We start from the raw sequence: 27,641 nt of genomic DNA, 5'->3' as shown, positions 1-27,641 counted from the left end.
TCTCTCTCTCTCTCTCTTTAAAAAAAAATCATACTGCCCAAGAAATACTTTCCTGAATTTTTCTGTATTTTTTTTTTAGAAACTTCAGATTTCTTGATAAGAAATTGCTGCTCCTTGAGTTGAAGCTCCTTTGTTTCTTTTGTGTGCTTCATTCCCTCTTTTCCCTTTCATCCTCTTCCCCTCCCTCCACCTGCCTTATCAGTCTGCATAGAACTATCATGGGGTTTTTGAGTTCAGAATGCTTTAAGCTTCTTTTTCTTTTCTCAGTATCCAAACTTTGGAATTTGCATTTAGATGAAGTTACAAAGACCCTTTGTCAGAAGCCACAACTACATACCCAAGACCAAGCAGACTATAAAAACATGGCCTACACAGTTTATCAACACACACAACACAACACAGGCAAATGCACTTTACATCAGTCAGTCTTCCAGGGAAAACGTCTAAGAAGCATTGCCAGACGGCCAAGTACTGTACAGAGATGTAGATGCTTGTTCCTTCAGCTTGTTCCTCTTCTCGGCCTCTAAGATAAATTTGTTGTGACTGCTAAGTTCTATCATATATTTACCCCAAATCTAGTTTGAGTAAAAACTGCATCAGTCAGTGAATATGTAGTGAAAGGCAATTGTATAGAAAAAGCACTGATTCTGAAATCACAGTGTATTTAATCAAATCTCTCATTTTAGACAAATTGCTTCACCTCTCCATGCCTCAGTTTACACATGTATAAAATGGGATAATGATTGTATCTACTTGGAGAATTGTTTTGAAAATTGAACAACTTAGTGTGTGCAATGTGCCCAAAACAGTACCCGTCACATAGTAAGCCCCACGGAGTACTTACTAAGACAACTATTAACATTACTGGTGACTGCTGCTAGTACCTTCAGTGGAGTGGAACTAGTCGGTGGCTTTATTTTTGAAAGGGGTGCATCTCCCTTGGCATTTTTCTGACTCCCACATACAGATGATGGGAATGGACATCTCCACAGAGCAGACCACACAAAGTGTATGGAAATGACAAGTCACTGGACTATGGCCAGGCACCCTCAGGAGAACAGTGACTCTGTTTTTGACAGCCCTCAGAAAAGTCCATAAACTCCCAGCAGCTGGGAAAATTCATCGACCTGCATCTGCTTCGGAAACAAAGTGGGCCCTTAAGTTCAGAGCTGCTGTGTTTCACACTCTCTCCAGGCACAATTCAAAGAGCCCAGCTCCAGCTCAGATTGTTTGCTTCTACCTAGACCATGAGGAGCATCCGGTGCTACACTTTTAGGCTCTGAACATGGCAAGTGGCCATAGTCCTATTCAAGACATGATCAGCTTCCATACAGAAAGCACCTATTATTCAGTCCTTGGGCCAGGCAAGGACTATTGATTAGAGCAGAGGCAAAGGATTAGTCTCTGGGACACCCACATATCTTAGCCTGGCTTGGGCATGCTCTGATGAGAAATATTTTTCTCATAGCTGCTTTTTCTGTCTTCCTTGGTTTTGTTAGGATTTAGTCCTCTCAGCCAGACCCTGAGAAGGGTTCTCCTTTTAGTCCCTTATATTCATTTAACCAGTATTCACTGGGTGCAGAACAGAACACTATCTGAAGTGCCCAAGGAAGCTGAGGAGGGAATATTAGAAAGGAATTTAAAATGTACCACTATTAGGTTGTAAAAAAGAATATGGCTGAGACTTGAGAGGCCNGAGAGAGAGAGAGAGAGAGAGAGAGAGAGAGAGAGAGAGAGAGAGAGAGAGAGAGGAAGGAAGGAAGGAAGGAAGGAAGGAAGGAAGGAGCGAGCAAGCATATTTGTACCTCAAGGTGAAATGAACTAGAGAGAGCAAACTCTTGGAAAGTTCTGTCTTAAACTTCTTTCCATGTTGACTGGATGGATTATAGTTTAGACAAATATTTCCTCAGCCTTCCCCCCAACATTTCCATTGTTACTTTAGCCCCACGGCCTCATTTGAGGATGTGTGTATTTGCATTTCTCATTAATGCAACAGGTCTATTTACTAAATCCTAGAAATCAATAGTCTAGATTGAAGTAGTGGCCTCTGTCTTGCTTTCCTGGAGATGGCCTCTTAAAGCATAAAAATGTGTTAGGCACACGCACAGCTGTTATTGCTTTGAATGATTCACACACCAAATCCTAACAAAACCAAGGAAGACAGAAAAAGCAGCTATGAGAAAAATATTTCTCATCAGAGCATGCCCAAGCCAGGCTAAGATATGTGGGTGTCCCAGAGACTAATCCTTTGCCTCTTCTCTAATCAATAGTCATTAAAATATTGACAAAGAATGCATGCTGCAAGAATTAAGAGGGGAGTGGATTCCCTGTGGCAGATTTTTTTTTTAACCTGTTTACCTCTCTGAACAGTTCACCTCTAACTTCAAACTTTCACTTTAACTCTGCAAAATAAAAGCCCTGCAATTAACCAAATCTACACTCTTTCGAAAGCAATTTAGTAACCATTAGGACCCACTTAAGGCCTTGGGATCATTAGACCCCTCCACAAACAAACAAACAAAAAAAAAACTCAATCAAATTATTCCCACATTTTGAGCGGAGCAATCCTCACCAAGAAAGGCAGGGTGGCTGATCTAAATGTCCCTATCTCATTATATTTCCAGGGATGCTTCTGTGCCTTCTATGTATCAGCTCCACGGAGAGCTCTCCAACCCTGGACAATGAGAGAATGGGAACAATATGGAAAGAAGGATCAGGATGGGAGGGTGGCTGTCATCTTCAAGCTCAGTGTAGGCTTTCTGTGGGAGAAAGGCAGGTTTACCTCATTAATGGAAAAGTCTGGCATTTCCTAACATACAGAGCAGAAAGGCCAGTCCTTTGGATCATACTAGCCCAAGTCCAACCCCATAATTTCTAGGATGAGCAGGAGGTCTGCAAGCACCTCAGAGGGCATTTAAGAGCCCAAGCTCTTTCTCTCTGGCCTCAGAATTGTCCTCATCATGCATTCCCTCTTCCCTGTCAGGATTTCCTGGTCCCAGGATTCTTTCCTCAATACTATGTCTGTGATGGAAAAAAAAAAATAGTATGAGTTAGAACATCAGTGGAGGGAAACAAAATCTCTGAGGTCATAGGACCTTAGTCTAACCTCCCACCTCACCCCAGACTCCCCTTGCAAGGGATCCCCAAAAGGTTTTCTACTGTGCTTGGTCATTTGTCCACTTGAACTCTTTAGTTGACAAGACAGCCTCTGTTAGAAAGATCCTTCCTGAAGAGAGCCAAAATATGGTGTGTGTGTGTGTGTGTGTGTGTGTGTGTGTGTGTGTATCATTACTGGGAAATGAATCCATGAGCACTCTGCCACTAAACCATGCCCCAGCCCTCTTCTTTTGAGGCCCAAATGGCCTCAAATCTTCTATCCTCCTGTCTTAGACTCCAGAGTCACCAGGATTACAAGCATGCACCACCGTGCTTGGCTTGAATGTCCTTAAATTGCATTGCACAGTGTGGAACACACTTTTCCCAACAAGTACTAAGCAGTGTCCAGAACAATAGACCATGGTTTTGGATACTCAGCTTGGCAGCCCCATTGCACGTCTGCCCTGTCTATCTTCCCAGCTGGTCACCCTCCCTCTTCTGCAAAAGTAAATGCTAACAGTTCTCTTTCCACAATGTCTTTCTTATCTCCACCCCATCCCATGCCTGCCTCAACCCAGGGCCTCATCATTGCTCACCTCCATGACTTAAGTGACTTCTGACAATCTTTACTATGTCCAGTAGCTCACCCCTGCAATGCTTTCTTCACCCTGCTGCAAGATGATCCACAAGTAACCCTTGTGCAGAAACAATTCCACCTCCCTGTGACCTTCAGAATAAGCCTTGACCCCATAGTACAGCATTCAGAGTTCTCAATGACCCAGCTTTAAGTTACTTTTTGGCCTCATTGTCCTCGATACTCTTCTAGCCATATTAACCCCTTGCCATTCTCCTCAGACTCAAATCTACACACATACTTCTTGGTTGTAGAAAGATTTTTGTCACACTTCAAAGTTCAGAATAAACATCATTTCTCTATAATGCCATAAATGATCTTGTCCTTGGAAAGACTAGAGCATAATAGTTATACTTCCATATCAAATCATTGTTATAATTTATTTTGTTATTTTCCTCCCTTTTAAAATAGACATAGTTCTTATACTTCCGGTTAATAAAAGAAACAGAGAAGCAAAGATAATCAGTCATGAGAGCTTTACGACAGGATGGCTGTGGGAACCTGAGGTGTAAGGGTGGGCATCCTGCCAGACCAACCGTGGTAGAGATTAAGGAACATTTCCCAGAAACTGAGACATGAAGCTGAGTTCTGAAATGAGCAGAAGCTCCGGGCAAGAGTTATCTGTGAAATAACCATATGACAATGAGAACATGGCACTGCTTTGAGATATGAGGTGGGGTATGATGGGAATGGAGCTGGAGAGATTGGCTGAGGCAGGTCAGGCAGCACCTTACAGGCTATGCTTTAGAAGGTGTCCTTTGAGGAGAGTGAGAATCCTTGAAAGAGTTAACCAGTGGAGTGACATGTACTCAGATTTTGAGCTTTGTAGTACCATTTTGGTACTAGTGTAGAAAGTAGATGAGAGCCACTTTGAAGTGGGGACACAGAAACTTGCTATTGGGCTGGAGCAAAGCTGCACATGTGATAAAGAATGATGGACAGATTCAAAACATACTGAGGAAGTAGAAACCACAAACTTGGACAATTTGAATGTGAGCAGATGGGGGAAGGATTAATGCTGGGTTTCTGGATTTCTCATTAATTTTTATTTCATTTTTTCTTGTTTTGTATAAACTGCACCCCCCCAAAAGTTAACCTTACCTCCAACAAACTTTAAATACCTTGATTGTCCCATGCAGAATTTCTCAATTAGCTAATTTCTCAAGTAGCTCCATATTGTCTTAAGTGATATTTTGCACAAATAGGGTCTTAATAAGCACTTGGCGCATTATCTAAAATTTCTAATTTTATCGGCAAGTTTAGTTTATGATATAAGACAAGAGTATTCTTTTTTTTTTTTTTCCTAAAGAAACAGTTTTACAGAAAGATCACTTTGAAAAAGGTCTATAGTTGGGTCATTTCATGATCATCTCTTCAGTTTTCATAACTATTTATGCATGTCTATCACATGCCAGGCATATTTGTCATTTGTATTATTATTATTATTATTATTATTTTGATACTGGGGGTTGAACTCAAGGGTGCTTAACCTCTGAGCCACAACCCCATCCCTTTTTATTTATTTATTTATTTTGAGAACAGGGTGTCACTAAGTTGCTTAGGGCTTCACTAAGTTGCAGAGGCAGGCCTCAAACTTGCAATCGTCCTGTTCACCTCCTGAGTCACTGGGATTACAGGCATGTACTATATACTTAACACACACCAGGCATTATTTTAGATGCTGTGGGGTACAGGGGTAAATAAGACAATAAGCTTCCTGCTCTAACAGAACTTATTCTACCAGAGAAATGCAAATATAATTAAGTCAACAAAATAAAAATAGGAATTCACATAGGTACAACTGCAAAAGGGAGAGAAATGGAGGAAGAAGTGAAAACAGTCAAGCGAAGAGGCAATAATTAGGCAAGCTAAAAACTATATGTGAAGAAAGAGACAAAGATACGTGGATGGATGGGTGGGGGTTGTGGCTCAGTGGTAGAGTGCTTGCCTAGCATGTGTGAGGCACTGGGTTCGATCCCTGGCACCATATAAAAATAAAAAAATAAAATAAAGGTATTGTGTCCATCTACAACTAAAAATAAATAAGTAAATAAATACATGGGGAGAATATTCTGGTCATAGGTGGCAGCAAAGTGCAGCTATCTTATGTGCGTGCAGCTAGAACAACAGGAGAAGTGGGCATCTCAGTTGAGGACCCTTAGGTCATGGGAAGGAGTTGGTATGTGTCCACAAACTTGGACAACTTGAATGTGAGCAGATGGGGGAAGGAAACTGACATGATCTGACCATGGAGATATTATTTTTCCCTGTGGTGGTTAGTTTCCCATGACTTTGCCTTTCCTGAGAATGTTCCTCAGGGAACCAGCCAAACCATGCTTATGACCACCATTCAGTAAAATTTCACCTGGGCTTTGCTCCAGCATCTTTAGCAATATTATTTATCATTTATTAATAATGGTATAGGAATGTACACAGCACTTGGTCCAACAGGGAGAGCTGAACACAAGAATAAAGTCTTTCTTATGATGTGTATGGAAGCTTTCTTACCTGTTACCATCTCATCTTGGATCACCCTGATGAACAAAGGTATAATGATGGACCAGAACAGAACCAACAAAGCCTGTATTTACTGTAGCCTTTTACAGGAAGCAGAGAAGGTGGCAAAACTGCACAAGCAGGTAATGAGTTTAAGGTTGAAAGAAAGGAGAAATGAAGGCCAAGGAGAAAACATGACCTTGTGGCTCTTACAAAAAGGTAACGGCCTAGCATCAAAATCATAGCTATGAGCCAGGCACAGTGGTTTGGGAGGCTGAGGCAGAGAGATTGCAAGGTCAAAGCCAGCCTCAGCAACAGGGAGGCACTGAGCAGCTCAGTGAGACCCTGTCTCTAAATAAAATCCAAAATGGGGCTGGGGAGGTGGCTCAGTGGTCAAGTGCCCCTGAGTTCAATCTCCAGCATACACACACACAAAAAAATCATAGCTATGATTCATTTGTCTCCTCTAGTTTACCACAAAGAAACAGAGGCAATTATTTCCAAAGTTCCAATAAGACAAAAAAAAAAAAAAAAGAAAGAAATGGATCAACCAATGCTAGAAGTTAGACTGCAAAATGCAGCTAGATAGAACAACCTCCATTTTTCCTCTACTCCATTTTCACATGGGGTCCTTTCAATACCTTGAAGAGCCAACCGGAACTTTTATGAAGAGGAAAAATATCATGGCCAAAGAGTCTCCAGTGAGCAAGTTCTGCTTTATATTTTCTTGTAAAAGTTAAAAAATGTAGGAGAGCCTTTCATAGTGTTCCAGTCACAGCATTCTCCCTCTATCCTGACCTGCTCCCCACCAACAAACAAAAGCTCTCCCATTATTCAAAGCTTATTTTCAACTATCTCTTAATTCTGAGATGATTATTCCTCGTGCTTGTCACAAACATGGATAAGGCTAAACTAAACTCTCGGATCTTGGGCTTTTCTGCCTAGTCACTAGAACTTCATCAATGCCCTCCCAGTGGCCTGGTGCCCACGTGTTAGTGATCTCACAGATGCACCATTGTGATGCTTCATTATGGTTTTCCTTGGAGCAAGGAGTTGGGGTGGGGGGAGCAACATATACAAAAACCCTGCTGTCAGAATTTTCCCCATAGTCATAGCCTGAGCATGTCACTCTAATCACAAGGGAACCATATTGGCTTCTTGTCAAATGTTGAATTGATTTTAAAATTGCTTTGATAACTTATATATTCAGTGCACAGTTTGGAGCCTCTGTTTATCTCTCCATATGAGCCGAGTTGCAGCTTGAGAACATTCAAAGCTTGTTCTATTGGCCATTTGAAAATATAGGTTTTAGGTCACATTCGGAACATGCTTTCAGACTCTGTTGCCGAGTCTCACATTTGGAGTTCGTTCCTGGCTGGGCTCCAAAACACTGAGTGAATAGATCTATTTAAGATGGAATTTCAGTTTTATCTTTACACAGAATGCTTTTGAATTAAATATACACATAAGTTGTGCATGATTTTATTGGGGGTTATGTAGCACATAAGAGCTTGAAAGAAGAGAATAGGAAAGGAAAATAAAACATTTCCCAGCCTACCGGTTCAATTGGTCACATGTTCCCTATTTACCTTCCAAGTTCAATCAGTTGTTTGGTGCAGCAGGAGGTCTGAATTTTGCCCAAATCTCCCACTAGGATAAACTTTTAAAGATCTTGCACATAGAATGAAAATTCAGAATTAAACAGGAAAGATTAGACATTTGTTCACCTAGGAATTGATTTCTAAAAGGAAGGAGGAGGAGACTGAAATCAAAACCAGGAGGGAAATCTGAACTAAAGATCTAGGTGAATGGCTAAGCTTTTGTGCTATGTGTTAGATTAGTGAGGATGATAATTAGTTGAAGTTAGGAAAATAGAAAGCAAGACAGGAATGTGATAGCCTGAAAAAACAGAGTCCCCAGTGCTCTGCTTGTCCTGTCATGACTGGATGATGGTTTGTATAGTTTTCCCCAGGGTGGGTGCAACACAAAATTCCTTATGCTTATGGACATGTTTGATGGATTAAACTAAAATCTAACTGGGGATATTTATTACATTGCAAGATGCATGGTTAATACATGTGGACTTGGTAGGAAATGTTTATGATGGGAGGCAGAGACGAGTCGGGACTGCTTTTTAAAATTCATAAGGTTAATGTTTATGTTGCTCAAGGTTTAGAGAGCTAATGATTTTATTTTCTGGTCAGGCTTAGTTCTTGTCCACGTTGGAAAAATAGTCAGTTGTTTTAATCCTGCCTCCAGTGAATAGAACTATCTCTAAGTCATCTCCATGGATGTACAATGACAACAAGCTCAATTAGCATTTCTTGACCCCTATCAGGGTTGATTGTTCACTGGAGAAGCAGCACAAAGAAAGAAAATGATGTTATAACCAATTTTGGCCATAGTCTATCAATATTGTAATTTTGTTTTTGAAAGCACAAAATCGAATTGCTGAATTCAACAGAAAAAGAGTATACTGAATCTGAGTCAGCTGACCAGGGATATAAGGACAGTCGTATTTTCTGTAGCTCTGAAGTGGATAGTTCAGGTCACAAATGGTTAAGAATTGAAGTCAAGGCAAATGTGATCAGTGTGTTTAGGCCACTTAGCAGGTTTCAGGATAATAGTTTGAAGTCCATGCGACAGAGGTGAATTTCCAATGAAACTAGTAATACTAAACTTCAGGGTCCCTCACTTTGCAGAGATGCTGAGAGAGGTCTTAAGTGTGTGATCTTCCACATGTGTTTTGTGTTTGGTTGTGTGTTTTTACAAATCTTGGAAAATAAATAGTATAGTTAGCATAGATGGAGAGAGACTATTGCCTCTCTCTCTACTCTGACCATCCCTTGTCCCTCTGTTGGGAGGTGCCAGAGAAGCTGTGTGCATTTTGAGTATCTGATAATATAAAGTTGAGTTGGGGACCCCCTAGCTTGTGTTTAGTGTGATATATCTATGTGGTCTGCAATGATTTCAGTGTCTAGTTATCACCAGTCATCCTGCAGTTTAGGATTCCCAGAGGACTGATCCTGTCACCCACAGTGCCAATTCACCCAGTGTTGGGACAGGAAGGCAAGGCCTAAAGAAATTCTGTGGTAGGAATTTTCCTACAGTGCCCATCAGCAAAAGAGGGTAGGAAAAGGAAAAGACTTTGTAAAATGTTGGAGTTATTTGTACTTTTTTTTCCTGGCTTTGTGATGTTTGTGGTACTTGACCAACTTTTTAAATATATAATTTGGTGTGATTTCTTTTCTCATCCTAAATAAATACTTATTTTTATACCTAATATGTATTTTTAATTGTGTTATTTTTCCTAAGGAGCTCTAAAGACCTGGATTCATCCCTACCAATGATTCAAGGTTGTATCCACGTCAATCAAATAATATCAGAGAGTTGAGGCAAAGAGGTAGTATAGTGAACGTTCCAGAAACTGAGATTACCAGTAGCAGATCTGCATTGCTAGATTCTCTGGCGAAGCTTCCAGATACTCTGTTCTAGGCACAGACCAGTCTGTGCCTAGATTCTAAATGTAATCAGCTTCTTCACAGAAGGACAGAGTCTCCTTGATGGAGAGCTGATACCCACTAAGGTTGTAAATCATATCCTAACTACCTTCACACCACTGCTGATACCCTCCATGGGCTGGACAGAGTGTCCCACTGAAGAAAACATGATAAGCTGTCAAATACACTTGGTTGAACTTAATATTACTACTTGATCTCATGTATAAGATGTCAAATCCAGAAATCCTTTCCCATCACCTCAAATCCCCATTTGTGCTCCTCCAGAGTTCCATGCCCTTCAGTGCCTTTAATGATAGAATAAGGAAATAAAAACCAAGCTCAATATGATGTATTTAGTTATGAGAATACATTTTTTCTTTATTCCTTAAGACTCTTTTTAAAATTTTTTATTTGTATTAATTAGTTACACATGACAGTAGAATGCATTTGTGCACTTTGATATATCATACATAGATGGGATATAATTTCTCATTTTTCTGAGTGTACATGTTGCAGAATCATATTGGTCATGTAGTCACATATATACATACAGTAATAATGTTTGTTTCATTCTACTATCTTTCCTATGCCCACATCTCCTCCCCACCCTTCCCATCAATTCCCTCTGCCTAATCTAAGGTAACACTATTCTTCCCTAGTGCCACACACCTTGTTTGAATTAGCATCTGCATATTTGAGAAAACATTCAGTCTTTGGTTTTATGGGATTGGCTTATTCTCTTAGCATGATATTCTCCAACTCCAACCATTTACTGGCAAATTCCATAATTTTACCCTTCTTTAAAGCTGAGTAATATTCCATTGATTATATATACCACTTTTTTTAATCCATTCATCTATTGAGGGACTCCTAGATTGGTTCCATACTCTAGCTATTGTGAATTGAGATACTATAAACATTGTTGTGAGTGCATCACTATAATAGGTATGCTGATTTTAAGTCCTTTGGGTATAAACCAAGGAATGGGATGGCTGGGTCAAATGGTAGTTCCATTCCCAATTTTCTGAGGAATCTCCTTACTGCTTTCCATAGTGGTTGCACCAATTTTCAGTCCTACCAGCAATGTATGAGTGTACCTTTTCCCCACATCCTCACCAATATTTATTGTTGCCTGTATTCTTGATGATTGCCATTCTAACAGGAGTGAGATGAAATCTTAGAATAGTTTTGATTTGTATTTCTCTATTGCTAGAGATGTTGAACACTTTTTCATGTATTTGGTGATCAGTTGTATTTCTTCTTCTGTGAAGTGTCTGTTCGTATTCTTTCACACAAACACAAGGTTTGGATAGTGTCCGAACTTGATTTTATTATATCTCAACCTCTTTGCTGCTTTCCCAGTCTGTCTATAAACCATGCTCCAAAAGGAATTTAATTCCTAAAAGAAAGTAGCTAATGGAATTCAGTGTGGTATCAGAATTTATTATCATACTAACTTCCTTCTGGGGTACAAAGCATAATTGGGATATGGGAGTTCCAATCAGTTTCAGCTCATCAAAAGAGTGAAAAGAGGGTATTTGGGGTATAAGAAGGCTATTTATTTTCATATTTGTGAACACAAAATCACAGCAAACTGGAGACAATGCAGGAGGAAAAAAATACTTAATAATTTTGATAGAGTGAAGATTAAAAAAAAGAAAGAGTAAAGACTAGGTAAGTCTAAATTCCACATAGTTTATGGATTATGAAACTAGCTTTATGTATACATGCATTATATGACTATTTGACACCATTTATGTTATCCATGTGTTAGCAACCAGTTTTAAACCTACATGCTCTGAGATTCACTGTCAACTTTGAGACTGGTAAAATTTAACACCATTTTCAAAACCATCAGACTGCAGGCATAATAAACAATTTCATTACTTCAAATGTCCACAAGCAAAGACAACACTAAATGTGAAGTCTGCTGAACATCCTACTCTGATCCTATACTCCATCAATACATCATAAACAGGAAAGTTTTACTTGAGAGTTGTTTGAACTGTAAGCAGCATTTGATGGCGGCCAATTTTCAGGACGGTCACTCATGATCCCTCCTGTCATTCACACCCCCGTGTAGTCTCCTCCCATATTATATCAGGTTTGGATTGTTTGGCCATTAGATTATGACAGAAATGAGGATACGTCACTTTTGAGATCATATTATAAAACTTAAAATATTCATAGTCACTTGAACTGCAACTTCCACTTTAGGTACACTCTTGCTCTCCTCTCTCTCTCTTTCTCTCCCATCACTTGCTCTGGGGAAAACAAACTGCCATGTTTTGTGAGCAGCCTTATGAACAGGCCCAAGTAGTAAAACAACTGAAGCTTTCTGCCAACAGCCAGCAAGGAACTGAGGCCTGCCAATATCCACAAGAGTGTATTTGGAAGTAGACAAAAGAGATTTGACTGGCACACCCCCACAACACCAAGTCCAAACTTCAGTAACCTATTGGGTGGAGACCATATCTCTATGACCTCATAGATGAGAAAAGCCTATGTATGCTCAAAACTAAAAGGGTCGCATGCCAAAGAAATAATCACCTCCCTTGTTCCACCAAAACACAAATAAGTGCACTTAGAGGCCATGAGAATGGGGTAGAGCACAAATAAAACCACCAATGGTTTTGTTGTGTTTCAGAGTCAAGCTCTTCATGTCTCCTTAATCCAGGAGAAAACCACAAACACAAACCCCACACTTTAGAAGCATATTTAAATCACACTGTACTGAACTTCTTGCAGTAGAAATCTTTAAATATGATTTTGCATTTGCTGTGCATTTAGGGAATGTTACTGATAGGTCAATTAGTGCTTTTTCAGAAACTGTTAACTTATGCAATACATCAAGTAAGAAAACCATTTTTTAACCTATCCAGGGAATAGAATATGAAGCATTCAATTTTGAAAGTTCCCAAGGTAGAGGTCAATAGCTGCTAATTCACTGATATTTCTGGTGCTGATTCTATAGACAAGAAGTCAATCTTTCAAACACAAAACTGTGGAGAGAAGCAGAGTAGGTTTCAAGTGACTATGAATATTTTAAGATGCCCTGTTCTCTTTATTTCTTCCTCTTTTCCAAACGGGACTTTCATGTGTGACTTTTCTGCTGCCATATTCTGGAGGGAAGAGACTACAGCTACTTCATTTCTGAATCCCCCTCCCAGGGTTTATTGTAGGGCAGGTATACAGCAGACTGGACAAATGATTTTTTTAAAAAATCTCTTTATTCTCAAGCAAAACCTAATGAGATTCTACAAAAGAGAATAATACACAGTAAAATAAAATGTGCCTAAGAACACAAGAGAAGTAATGCATAGGTACATTGGCACATTGTAATATCCTCCTAATGAAATCTTGATGAAATATACTCAATATGCTCCATAAGAATAAGAACTCATGTGTAACACAGAAAGATTTATATCCAAAGCAGCATATAAATTATTTTTTAAAATATTTATTTTTTAGTTATAGGTGGACACAATGTCTTTATTTTACTTTATGTGGTGCTGACGATCGAACCCAGTGCCTCACACATGCTAGGTGAACACTCTACCTCTGAGTCACAACCCTTTTATTCTACCAATCTGCCAGCACAATGTAGGGGGTTACTCTGAGTCTATATAAATTACCAAATCCTTGTATATTCTAAACAAGTGAAAAAAAGAAAATTGCCATACTTTTGTATGTAATGTTGGGTAATAGTGAGTAATCCTTCCCATATTTTGTTCCCACTTAAAATGCTTTTCTGTGAAAAATTAATTGCTAATCACGAATCCTGGAATTTGTCCCATAAAAAAAATATACAGAAATCCCCTCAGTCTTCCAGGAGTCACTATATGTCATGAATTTGTCATTTCAGGCAACCAGGAAATAGAAATTTATTTACAAAGTTAAAATAGAAGCAGCAATAAATAATTACTGCTAGCAATCTAAAAATAAATTTTACTCCTAATTGCTGTAAAAATAATACAAGGAAATGTTGGAGCTCTCTTTTCTAGAACTTCCTCACTATGCAAATGTCAGAGTGTCATTTGGCAACAGTTGGACAAACAACAGAGTTTTGTGTCAACCAAGACAAAGCAACTGGCAGTCCCTGGGGTGCTTTCAGGGAAGGGTGGAGATCTCAGTTCCTTCAAGAACAAGATCTTATCTGCATCCTACCTCCACCCTTTCATTTCTGTTTTTCTTTTTCTCTTTTGCTTTTCTTTCTTTCTTCCCCAAAAGTCACTTGTTAATTTCCCACTAGACTGAATCAGGAAGCATTCTCAAGTATTCAATAAGCATCTGGCCATAATGCAAAACAATTGTGCCAGTGAATCAGCACCTTTCTAAAATTGAGTTTGACCAATGAAGCAAGCAATCTAGAAGAACTTTTGTGTTCAACAACATCTGCCACTAACGAAGATATTTCCAATTGCTTTAAAGTTCTTATCTGCTAAATAGTTCCCATATCACTAATAAGTTCAATCTGACTTTGCCAAAACAACACTCTTCTGTGGAATCAAACACCAAGTACATATTGCCCAGAAGAATGGACTGCCTGGGTTTGAACCTCACTATACTGTGCACTAGCTGTGTGTTCCTGGACAAATAACTTAATGTAATTTCAGCAATGATTAAAATAGAGATAACAACAGAATCTATCTCACAAGGTGGCGCTGAGAATTGAAAGAGGCAATGAGCACATAGATTCTTGGCACAGTGCCCAGCATTAAAGAAGTGCTCCGTCAGTACTGGTACTCATTACTGCAGTTGTTGTTTTTCAGTCTTATTTCTATTGTTAATATTATTACTATTGCAAAACTATAATATCTGATTTCCTAAAATTCATGTCCACTGGCAGAGTCACAGGAAAAAAAATTAACTATTGTCCATGCATTAAAAGACAATATTAGGGCTGGGGCTGTAGCTCAGTGGCAGAGCACTTGCCTAGCATATGTGAGGCACTGGGTTTGATCCTTAGCACCACATAAAAATAAACAAATAAAATAAAAGGCGATATTATTAAAAAGCACATTTATTAAACAAGTATGTGTGTACAAGTCTATGATAAGTACAGAAGAGATAAGGCATAGGCTTTACACTTACAGAATCAATCATGTGTGTCCCCTTATTCCATTTGAGTCACTGAGCTCTTTCTTTCTATATTCTACACAATGATTATTTTACATCTGCTAGTAAAACATACTCCAATCTCTTCTTAAACCCAGACTCTTCTGTTCTGCATAATAATTCTCAACTTCTCCAGTGATAGAATTCTCAGCATAAGTGATGAAAAGAATTTTGAGAAATTTATCTCCACTCCAAAGATGAACAAAACCATAGCTAACAGGGATTCTGTAATTTACTAGTGTCCTTATTCAAATTAAGATATGGAGACACATATAAGGGAAACCCAGGAAAGCTGCAGGCTAGATAACTCCTCCAGAAGAAAAAAGCAGGGGGAGGGGAACTCTGAAATGAAGTCTTGTTCATAATCGCAGAATTCCTGCAGGGCAAGTCAGCTGATTGGTTTTTAATGGAGTGCAAAGTTTAATCCAGTTACAAACTAAATCACAACTAAATCAAATCAGGATCCCTTCTAGCTGACGGTGAAAAGGAACTAAGAGGATGCCACTACTGTGGCTTTCCAAAAGATCTTACTTCTAATTGCAACAGTCATCATTCAATAAAACATAGACATTTTTTACTGCTAATCCTTTGAATTAAGATTTGCATTTGGTGAATTGCATCTTGTAAAAGAAAAAAAAACTCCTCTTAAGTTAGGGAATAATCAAGCACTTTTTTGAAATGAGAGACTGCATACTGATGGATGTTAGTAATGCAAAAGTCAAATTTCATCTGTTTTAAACTTAGCAAAAATAAACCAAATAGTTAATGTGTTTGAGTTCTTACATAACAGGAGACTATGCTGATGGGTAGAACTCCTTTGACCATGGTGAACAGAGAAGAAAGGAAGGAATAATTGCCATTCATAAAGGCCATTATGGGTCATGCTCTAGTGATCTACATAGACTGCCATTTAATCCTCATAACAATCCAGTGATGACAGTATTGTCCCATTGTAGAGGTGAAAGAAACTAATGTTCAGGACCTTAAAAACTTGTACAAAGTTCTGCAGTCATAAGTGATTTGCTTCCAGAGTTCAAATCCCATTCTCTTCTTTGCCCTAAACCATTAACCTATTAAAAAACAAAGGTATTTCACACACGGAGAAAATAACCTTTTTTTTTTTTTTAGTTTCAACCTTTTATCAATACTGAACAATCTTGTTTAAGATTAATTTTTCAGACACCAGGAACAATTACAAAATTTAATGGAAAAATATTTTTAAAAATCTGAAATATATGTAAAACTTATAATTATAAGGAAAGCCAGAGTTGTGAGAGTTTACCAAAATTGACACAGCAAGTATGTTCTTAACTTTTTTTAAATTAGTTACACATGACAGTATTTATGCACTTTGATATATCATACATAGATGAGATATAATTTCTCATTTTTCTGAGTGTACATGTTGTAGAATCACACTGGTCAAGAGTCACATATATACGTAAAGTAATAATATCTGTTTCCTTCTACTATCCTTCCTATCCCCACATTCCTTCCCCTCCCCTCCCTTCACTGAGAAAATAACTTTTTAAAAAGTTTTGAACATTATGAATTTGGGTGTTGGGAGCTCAAAATGCACTTTGATTCAAAAATACTGTTATAAATGGTAGTTAGACTTGCAGACCATTTGCAAATGAATAATGGGACCAGAATTTCATAGAAGTGTTTAAATGCTGTTGCACAATTGTTGTTTATTTTGCTTTTCTTCATTTTCTTGGATTTGATATTTGGGTTGGTAGGGAAGGAGGGTAAAGAATTACAATGTACGACTCCAGATATTAGTCAAGGACTATCTGGTTGCAAGGAACAAAACCTCATTTAGAAGGCACCCAGGGTCTGAGGCCCTGATGGGAAAGCTGGCAGGAACTTTATAGTTTATCCTCCTGCTCCAAGGATTGGCTTTTCGCCTTTACTCTCTTCTGTGAAGTTGCTTCTTTCTTCTCTCTTTGAGGATAATTTTCTCTCACTCTCCACACCCAGGGCCGAAAATTCCCTGCTTTGTGTCATCTCCCAGTTCAAATACATTCCAAAAAACATATCTCTGAGTAAGTGTGCAGATATTCTTTGGAATATCTGGTTCACTGGAATCAAATGCTTCTCTTTTTGTGCCAGCAGCAGAAAGGGGCTCTCCAAACTCTCTGAGCATAAAACTGAGTCACCAAGGCCCAGGTCTCAGGCCTACCTGCCCCCCTTCACTAATGTCCCCCAGGAACCCCTTGTCCCTTAGTTCCTCGCCTGCTTTTTCCATTTCTAGGCTTTCTCGTGCTGCTTGGCCCTTTTTTTTTTCTCTGCTTTAACTGCCAAAATCTTTGGAAGAGTTACTGGCCCAAAGAGTTTGGGGCAAAAGTAGTTTTGGCATTGACGGCTCTGGCAGCATAGACATCCCTGATGGATGCAGTTCTAAATGCAGTAGCTTGAGGACAGATTCGGGGATAGCCCTCTCTGTTTTATTTCAGACTCTACCACCAGATATGGGCTCTTGGAGTTCTTCTTTTCTCTTAACCTCAGTGTAAAAGTGAAAGAATCTGAGAAGACAATCTTTAAAGTTTATAGTTCTATGACCAGGACACAATGTTCACTTTACCATTCCTCCATTTATTGTAACCTGAAGTCTATATAACTAGGCTTAATTGCAATCAAAAAGATTGAGTGTTTTTCACAAACTCTTCACTACCACTAAGTGCTTCTGGGGATGCATTTCTTCAGCCATACTTTCAACTATTGCTTAGTGATCACCTCTGACAGCCTTAAAGAAAAGTACAAGACATGGAAGTCCCTCAAAGGAGACTGAGCTCAGTTGGGGAGAGAAAAACTGATTACCATAAAATAAGAGCAGAGAATACCAGGTGCTTTCATGAGTACTAACTGTGATGGCAGACTGAAAGCATCTTTAAAGTTCAGAGAAAAAGTAAAAAATATCAGTGATGATGTTTGTCAAGTTCCTAAGCATAGCTGAAAAAGCCGAGAGTCCTTACCAAACAGATTTCTTCTGGAGAATCAATTTCACCAAGACATACCTTCGAGGTGTCCAAAAAGAGAATGCAGGGACAGGAGTATGTGATGACTGGTGATATCCATCTTCCATCCATCCACAGTTTTTATTTTTCTTGTTAGAGGTGGGGAGGAATGGAACAGAGAGGGCAAGAATGTCAGACATTTTTCATTCATTAGGCCTAATTGCATCTGTAATAAGGATAATTCACTGATGTCCCAGGCCAGCCAGCAAGCTTTGCATGGTCTTTCCTGTCATTTTATCAACAACTATCACCATCAGCACCACCACACAAACCAGTAACAGCAACCTGTGGCTTCTGTGACTGACTTTTCAGTTCCCACCCAGCATGCTGGAGCCTGGATGTACTCTATGTGGACTTTCATAAGGAGTGAGGGGTGAGGTAGAGCCAGGATAAATGGAGAAACATAGGATAAAAGCAACAAGAAGACTCTGACAGGAAAGAAAATATGCTGGAACACTAACCCAACCCAAGAAGGACAATCTTTGTACTCTGCTTTGTCTTCTGAATGTCTCCAGACTGGGTTTCCCCCACCCCCCATTTCCATGCTGCCATCTTGACTTCTTCATAAAAGAACTCACAGCCGGCTCCCCAAGGCTATGTTCTTCAATCCTGTTTGCAAAACTTCATTAGATTATCTTCACTTAACTGATTCCATTGCATCATTCCCTCTCAGAGACCTGTTTCCATCTATTCCAAATGCATAGGCCTGGCACTCAAAGCTTCCTTCCCCTTTCCTGTCACACTGGTTCACTCCCATAGATGGTATGCTCCTTCCAGTCTCTGTGCCACACTACTCCACCTGAATCTTTCAATCCTTCCAGGCTAGTTAAGTTCTATTCTTTTCACGAGAAATTATCTATGACCACTTTGATTCTTCCTCCCCTAACGAATGGACACTTTGTTGAAAGTCTATAATGCTGGGTGCTACAGTTTAGATTTTAAATGTCCCTTAACGGTCCATGTGTTGAAGCCTTAGTACCCAGCAAGGTGCTATTGGAAGGTGGTGGAATCTTTCAAAGGTAGGGCCTATGAGAAGGTCTTCAAGTTGTGGGAGGCATGCCTTTGAAGTGGATTGTAGGACACTTGTCTCCTCTTCTCACTGTTTACCTATGCTGAGGTCCAGCCCCGGCGAGGGGAGTGAGGGTCCAGAGGGTCCTGAAGGAGGTGAGAGAAGGAGAGCTGGGACAACAGGTTGCAAGTTACAAGCAGCCTCCAGAAGACATTTCTGCTGCCCCTGGAGGAACCTTTATTTTTATACCTTTTTTACAGGTGTTTTTTCAGGTAGTTAATGGATAGCTTCAAAGCCTGAAACTTTTTTGATTTACATAATTTTCAAGAGTTATAATCTTTTCTGGCATACATTGATTACCTAAGATATTGAGTACTTTGTTCAAAATATTTTTCTGTAACCTTAGTCAATCATGATTAAGCTTTTAGGTTTTTACCTCAATCACTAGGTGCTAGGCGACACAGCTAGACTACATGACTCCTGACCTATTATTCATTTCTAACTTTAAAGCATACCTATAATTATTTCATTAACCTTTAACTTTAAAGCATGCTTATGATTATTGATAAGCTTTCTTACTTCCAAACTAAAATCCCAGTAAGACACCCTTAAAAGTAGTGAAAGTCTATTATTTAAAAGCCTACTACTCTGAAGTGCCTTTAAAATATATCTGTGTTAATATTACATTATTCTACTTTTAATTTCCAAAGTGATTTCCTTTTTTCATATGACCTATTCAACTGCTTTCTTAAAGAACTTCCTTAATCCTTGGTCAAAGCACACCAATTCTTATGTCTTTGTAATCTTTAACTAAAGGGCAGGCTTTACACCTCAACCCATTTGTCATTTATATTAACTATGTGTTTTCCATTTTCATCATAAGTTTCTGTGTAAGGCAAAGGAGGGTCTGTTGGTTGGGGAATATATTTTTATTAGCCTCTTGTCCTCCAGTTGGGTACCATAAGCTACATACGGTGGTCCTTGTACTTTTGGCACAGCAATTGTTTTTCTGTAGCTAGGTGTTGTACAGGTTGTGGCTTTAGAATGGGGTTGGGGGGATAGTATAAATTGTTAACCATGGGATAAATATTTCTTGTTGTTTAGGCTTGAGGAATAAAACCATTGTTTGTATCCTGAGAGATATTGAAATGCACCTCATGGCAGTTCTCAATTGTATCCTTAGTCTCATTCTGGGAATTTTCCTGCAATCTCAGGCAATACATACTTTTATTATTGATTGACTGATTGACGTATGCCCTGTTATCCATATCATGAGTATCATAAACAAAACACTTAACATTCCTAATGGTTCCAGTTTCCAGAAGGTGCAGCCTAGCCACAGCATCCCCCACACTGTGACCCTGTCAGACAGCAGGTGCAGGAATGCCTTCACCATACATATAAGGTAATCAGTGTTTCTCTACCTTGCACTCCTACCATGAGGCCTTCAAACTGTGAGTCAAACTAAATCTTTTCTCTTTATAAGTTGATTATCTTAGGTCTTTGCTATAATATAAAGATGACTAATACACTGGGCCAAACAATATTGGAAGTCATGATGTATTTTAATACCTTTTAATTGTGTCTTCCTAGTTAAACTGTCAGTGCCAGGTACCAACCTGTCATATAGGTACTATAGGTTTCAATAAATAGAAGATCACTGTTCTGGTCATGCTGTGTATCTTCTTTATTTCTAATAGAACAAATCATCCAAGCCAGTGTCAATATTTTATCCAAAAGCATTTATTAAATATTCTCTCATTGTAATAGCTAAAGGACCTGTCACCTTAATAGTGTAGGCAAATTCATACCTTCAGAGAGCAGGACACATGAATAAGAAAGACAGCACTCAAAGTATAAATGGCCAATTGAAAATTCTGAATAAATAAAAGATAAGGCAGCTTCATATGCATGCCAAGGGATCATGTAGGAAAATGTATTTTAGGGTGGAGAAGTGGCAGGCAGAGAGCAAGAAGGATAATTGGATTAATAACAAAGAAGAGCATGGAGAAAATTGCTCATATTCCAGTGTGGCTAAGAGAAGGGGTCAAGGCCAGTAAAAGGGAAATAAGCACATAATGTATGCACAATTTGCTGCCCATTAAGGTCTATCACCAAAATGAGAGACCTTACCTATGAAAGTCAGAGTTGAAGCAGGAAGGTGGGGGCTTGTTTGCTAATTTGTTGATCATGACTCCAAGTCTCTGAATATATAGTGTCTATTCATTGATTCCAGGTGTTGTGTGGGTTCTACTGATGACTCACTGGTTCATTTACTCTTTTACTAGGTATTTACTGTTTGTTAGATTCCCTGCCAATGAAGGCATTGGGCCAGACCTTCAGGTGAGAATGAGACTGATGAAAAGGGGAAAAAATGATAACGCAAGAGAAATATGTACAGTCCCTGTGGACAATCCTTCAATGTCCGGAGAGAGCACAGCCAATTCTGGAGGCAGTTAGTGTTGAAGAAATTATTCTGAACTAAGAGTTGCACTAACTCTGCATTTAGAATATTAAACTTTATATGAGTTTAAGGAAGACATTTTTTATTTAACACTTTACTATTTCAGGATAATGATAATAATACACATTTAAATGGCATTTACTGTGTGCCAGAATACATTCTAAATGCTTTGCAAATTGTTAACTCACTGAATCTCCACAACAGCCATATGAGATAGATACAATTATCAGCTCCATTTTATTATAGATGAAGAAACTGAGACAGAGAAATTAGGCACTTGCCCAAAGTCACTGAACTTGCCAGCGATGAAGCCAGAGTTCAAGAATGAGAGGTGGGTTCCAGAATCCAGGTGCATCACAGTAAATTTAAAGTAATGTGTGCATATATACATTGAATAAATCCATTCTCCAAAGGTATATCAAAGGTGCATTTTATATCAAAGATTTCTGTATGTTACCTCTGGATCTGATACAGCATATTGAATCAGAGGTGGGAATTCAATTTGATTTGGCAAATATTTGTTTAGCTGTGGAGGCTTAAGATATGAATAAGATGTAGTCACTCCTTAAGAGGTCAATGTGTAGTGGGAAACAGGAGTAAGTAAACAGCTCATTACTGTACACTGTGGTAAGTGCCCCGCACTGCTCCTATTGTGTCAACAAAGCTTGTGGGCTGCTAAAGACAAAGGGATTAATTCTGCCTGCCAGGTTTCAGAAGGCTTCACAGAGGTAGTAACTGAGCCCAGGCTTGATAGCAGACAGGCTTCGATCATGGATGGGAAGAACCTTCCAGGGGATGGTTATACAGGGAGCAATAAAGGGGCGATAATAAACTAGCTCTGTAATATTACATGAATTCTGCCCTTGAGGGTATACTTTGCACAAAATAGGTAGTATTTTCAGTCAGTATTAGTCTGCTGGTATTTTCTTTTTAGCTTCCCATTCCCACCCCAATACTATAAACTGAGAAGCTGGGCTAGACCCAAGGAGGATACATTTACCCAAGCTAGGAGGGCTGAATTTCCTAGAATCCCAACAGCATAGCAGATTGCCCAAATTAGGATGTCAGGCAAAAGTTAATCCTGATAATAGTGTCAGAATAACAGGAACCGGCTAAAGAGGCAGGCAGCAGCGGCTTGAGCAGGACAAGCCTGGCGGTGTGAGGGAGGTGGGGCTTCTGCCAATGGCACAGCTGTAGACCCTTTAAATCAATGGAGCCTCAGAGTGGAAGGGAAACACCTGGAAAAGAGCAAGACAGACAATTGTGCAATTTTTATTTCTGTTCACAATACTGGTACTGGGCCTTTATTTTTCTAAAAGGAGTATGATGAAATCTTGAATCATTGGCAGTCCTTATAAGAGATGTTTCTAAGAGAAATTTTAGTAGGCAGGTGTTTGTTTTCTTTTTTTTTTTTTTAAAAAAAATATATATATATTCTAACTTTATTTTTATTATTTTATTTTGTATTGTTTTTGCAATTCTGGAGATTGAACCCAGGGCCTTGTGAATGTCAGGCAAACACTTTACCACTGAGCTACATCCCTGACCCTCTAATCATTTTTCGTTGCTAAATAAGGTGATAGAGAAGATTTAAAGGAAAAATAGGTATCACATCCTTGGGCATCCCTACCCTTACTTTAGGGAGGGGGACATCTCAATCCAATGGTGGTGAAGACCTCCTCCTTGTGTGGTTGGGATGATCCTGGGAATGGATGTATGTAAAGTGTCTGGCACGTAGAACTCACTCATTCCCCATGAGAGTCTATTATACACCAGCCATATTCACAACAGGAAATAAGGAGTCCCTGCCCTCAAATTCATGGGGCTCCACACAACTAATATTATTTGCTGTAGGTTGAGCGCAAGAACCAGAAATGTTCCTAGATATTTGAAACAAAAAGGATCTAATTCAGAGATTGAGAGATTCAGAAAACCACCGGGAAGGGGGAGAGGCGGGTCCCTTGGAATAACTCCCAGAACCAGCCTAGGGGCGGAACTGACAACTAACCCAAACACAACTAGAGCCATGGCAGTATTGTCTGAAGCCCCTGCTGCAGCAGGAAGCAAGGAAATGGACATGAGAAGCAGTGTGGAGAGATTAGAGACCAGATCAAGATGTGGCCACAGCCACCACCACCAGAGAAGACTGGCAGGTCACTCAGAAAACCCATGCTCTTGCTGGCCAGCAAAGACAACCAGAACCTAAAGGGAGCCCCATTTCTCTTCTTCTAAATCTTCTGTTGGTGGAATCTGTTTTACATTCAGGAGAAGCTTATCCTCAAGGGAGCCTGGGAAATGTAATTTCTTGGTTAGCAACCATATTCCAAGCCCAAACTCTATTATTATGACAGAAAAGAGATCTGAAGACGATGTAGTATTTATCCCTTTCAATATAGGATGGGAAGAGAAGGCAGTTGAAGGCAGTGAACAATACAAAGATAGGCCCAGGAGAAGGAAAGAGGGGTCACCAAGGACATGGGGTTACTCCAGTGAAGCAGTAAAGGAAGGCTCTATTAAGGCAAGTGGAGACTGGACACCTGGAGTTACCTAGCAGCTCAGGTAGAAACGATTTCTGGCCTTTCGTATTTTCTCCTTTTAAAGTAATAAAGACTTATGATCCTTTCCAGAATGTTCTTCCCTAGAAGATCCCAAATTCTGTTTAAATTCTCATTAACTTGTCACTACTAACCAAAGCAATGTTAACTGTGTCTGGTAGAAACGGAAAGCCCTTCCTTAAAGGCCAGATCTTCATGAAGCTGTTCTCCACAAAGCTCTCCTGCATTATCCACTCAGGTTTAGCTAATGCCTGGAGGTGTTGCTAATAACTACCTGCCACAACATTTCCTGAGTTTTACTTTTTAAATGCCATATATGTTGTTTTTGTTGTTGTTAAAGTTGTACTCTTATAGCCAAGAAAGCATTTGCTTATGGTATTTCTGTGTGTGTGTGTGTGTGTGTGTGTGTGTGTGTTTTATTGTTGTTGTTTGGTTTCGGTTTTGGTACCAGGGAATGAACCTAGGGGTGCTGAACCATGGAGCCACATCCCCAGCTCATCTATTTTTTTTTTATTTTGAGAAAGGGTCTTGCTAAGTTGCTCAGGCTGGCTTTGAACTCATGATCCTACTGTCTCAGATTCTTGAGTAGCTGGGATTACAGGCATGCAGCACCGCACCTGGCTGCTTATGGTATTTCATGGAAGAAAATACAATTACATGTGTACTTGGAAAGTGATATTTTACATCTTGAACCAAGCTCCTGAGGGCTGAAGCCAATTTTTGTTGTTCATGCTCATGGTGTAGGAAAGGGCTCCAGTTACTTACTGGTGAAAACAGGGTGGCAGAAGCAAGCAATAGAAGACAGTGTTGTTTTCATTTTGCACTGGTGTCCCTAGACAGCAGCATGCATTTCTCACATTCACTTTTTCAAGGCCCTTATTGTCCTGGTTTCCTGTTAAAAATCGAGGCAGTGATGGCAACACATGCAATCCCATTAGAATACTGAAAGCAGTGTACTACAGTACCAGGCAGGAGAGAGGGGCTGGACAATACGGATAATAGCAAAGTATTAATCCCAAATGAAATAGTAAGCTGCAAACCAGCACCACTGGAAAGCCCAGACTACAGCTAGAAAAGGAAAATATGAACCTCAGTAATGGAGCTTTACAAGCAACATTGTGAAGGCTGGTGACAAGAGAGATGAAAAAAAAATACAGCTTTATTCCTGTCAGCTCATCCAAGGAATTCACCATGCCTCTCCACTTGAAATCAAGTCAGGGCTACCAAAGACAAGCTTAGCTTGGGCATTGCAAGAATATTGAACAAAGCTGTTTGAACAAAGAATGGTAGATTCATCAAACAGATAAATATGTTTGGAGCTTTGATGTTTTCTTGTGCATGCCTCTGTGTGCATTATCAACCATAACATCTAATGATAACTCCCTTCTTCGCCTAGGCAGGAATAGGCAAGAAGAGAATGTCTTTCAAAAACAGAAGATAAACTTTAAGGTCAGTCCTTAAGGGTTTACAGCTAGATTCTACTCTTCAGTGAATCTAAGGGATAGTAGGCAAGAGAAAGATCAGCAAGAAAATCAGCATATGAGGGTAAGAGTGGTTCTTGAGCGAGGCCTTGAGCATACACCTGCACAGGAATTATCTTGGAATATGTCCAAATCATTGTAGAGTGCAAACTTCTCAAAATTTTTAGCCTAAATATTTTCAGGATGGCAGGCTAGAGGAAGGTTGCATTCCTAGTAACTCCTTGGCTCAGGAGTCAAGCAGCAGGAGTACTGATTCTCAAAGAGGTGAGTGAAAGAGGGATTTTACTAAAACTAAATATTAGGCAATCGAAGTGTCTTAGAGACTCAGAAATTTGGGTACATTAAACAAAGAAAAAAGACTACATTGGAGCCAAGCCGGTGGTGGCAGAGGTGCTGGTTCGGCATAGAGGGAAGGAGAACACAGACAGAAACACAACAGATTTAATATGGAAAAACCTGACATCAGAAAAGCAATCTGAACTTAGCAGATCTGGAGGCTACATTGTGCACTAGCATTTGAAAAGTGCCCCAATTGTTTCTTAACTGGCCACAGAGAGCTGAGGTGGAGCCATCTTGAGATGGCCATGCTGCAGGTGCTGCTGTAGAACCCAGGAGGTCACAACAAACACTGCCACGCTATCCTGGCAAGGGCCTACCTATAGCCTACGGTGTTCCTAGCAAAACAGGAGTGAAACAGGCACAGAGAATATTGTACTCAGAGGGATTCAAAGGGGAGCACACCTTGCTTCTCCTTTGTCAAGTAGCTCAGGTGATCTATTGAAGTAGGTCAGGAGTCTGAACAGGTGAATGTGAATCCACTCAGGGACTAAGCTTGGGAAGTTTGCATTTGTGGGGAATAGAGAGGGTGGAAAACTAGCTCCCCTGCACCACAAGTGGAATTCTTGGGAGGCTCCCAAGATCTAGACTACCAGCAGAGATTGGTGTCTCTCAGGCCCTTGGGATACACTCATCTAATCCCTCTAGAGCAGAGACCACCCAACAAAGCCCCTGAGGCCTGATTAGACCAAAACTCATTGGCCAGAACTCCTTTTATAGAACTCTGCAGCAGACCTACCCTTGGGAGTACATTAATCTGGTCTGTTTAGATAAAGCTCCAACCCACAGTTCTTCCTACCCCTTCCTACCTCATACTGGTGAGAAGGGAAGCTGAGCTATATTTGAACCAGCTTCAGTCTTAGGCCACTCCAACTCACAGCTAGGTGAGCAACACAAATAGGGGAAAGGGTTAACAGCCCCCAGCCCTGGCTGTCTCTCTCAGTGCATAGTTCAAGAAGAAATGGGGAAGAAAAAAAAAGAGTTGGGTGCAGATTGTATTCCCATTGACATTTTGATCATCTCAGTGGAAATAATTCCCTCACTTTTAAAAATATTTTTTTTCTTTTTCTTTTCTCTCTCTCTCTCTGTGTGTGTGTGCGTGTGTGTGTGTGTGGTTTAGATGTGCTGATTGGTTCATGGACATATAGACATAAACATTTCTTTTTTTCTCATTTATAGCATTTTAATTTTTTTTTTACATTTTTTCAGTTGTAGATGGACACAATACCTTTATTTTATTTGTTTTGTTTTTTTTTAATGTGGTATCAGGGATTGAACCCTGACAAAAACCCAAACCAGTGCTTCATGCATGCTAGGCAAGTGCTCTACCACTGAGCCACACCCCACCCCTCACTTATAGCAATTTTTAATGTAGTTATTTTTTCTTGCCTTGTCTTTTGAGTGTTAGGGTTTTTACTTTGTATATTTGGTTTTGTTTTGTATTGTTTTTATTTGTTTGTTTCTCTTCTATCTCCTTCTCTCTTTTCTTATTTTGCTCACAGCCAAATTCTATAATTCTCTCTTTTTCTCTTCTTTTACCTTGTTACTTCTATTTTTTCTCCTCCTTGTCATAATGATCACGTTATATCTCTTCTGCATTCTCTCTGCTCGCTTTTTGAAATGTAAACTCTTTTCCACTTTTTTATCATGTTTCCTTTTCTCTTAATTAAATGTATTCCAACAATCTCTTAACACTAATTGATTTAATTAATTAGTGTGTTCCAAGTCCTGCCCACTTGGGGCTGGAATTGTGGCTCAGTGGTAGAGTACTTGCCTAGCATGTGTGAGGCCCTGGGTTTGAGTCTCAGCACCACGTATAAATAAAATAAATGTCCATTTACAACTAAAATAGATATATATTTAAAAAAAAAAAAAAAAGGCCTTGGATTTGATCTCCAGCAGTACCACAAAAAAAAAAAAAAAAAAAAAAAAAAA

Source organism: Marmota marmota, unplaced genomic scaffold, assembly GCF_001458135.2.
Source record: "Marmota marmota marmota unplaced genomic scaffold, marMar, whole genome shotgun sequence".
NCBI lineage: Eukaryota > Metazoa > Chordata > Mammalia > Rodentia > Sciuridae > Marmota > Marmota marmota.
The sequence above is the reverse complement of the archived record's forward strand: the minus strand, read 5'-3'. Positions refer to the sequence as shown.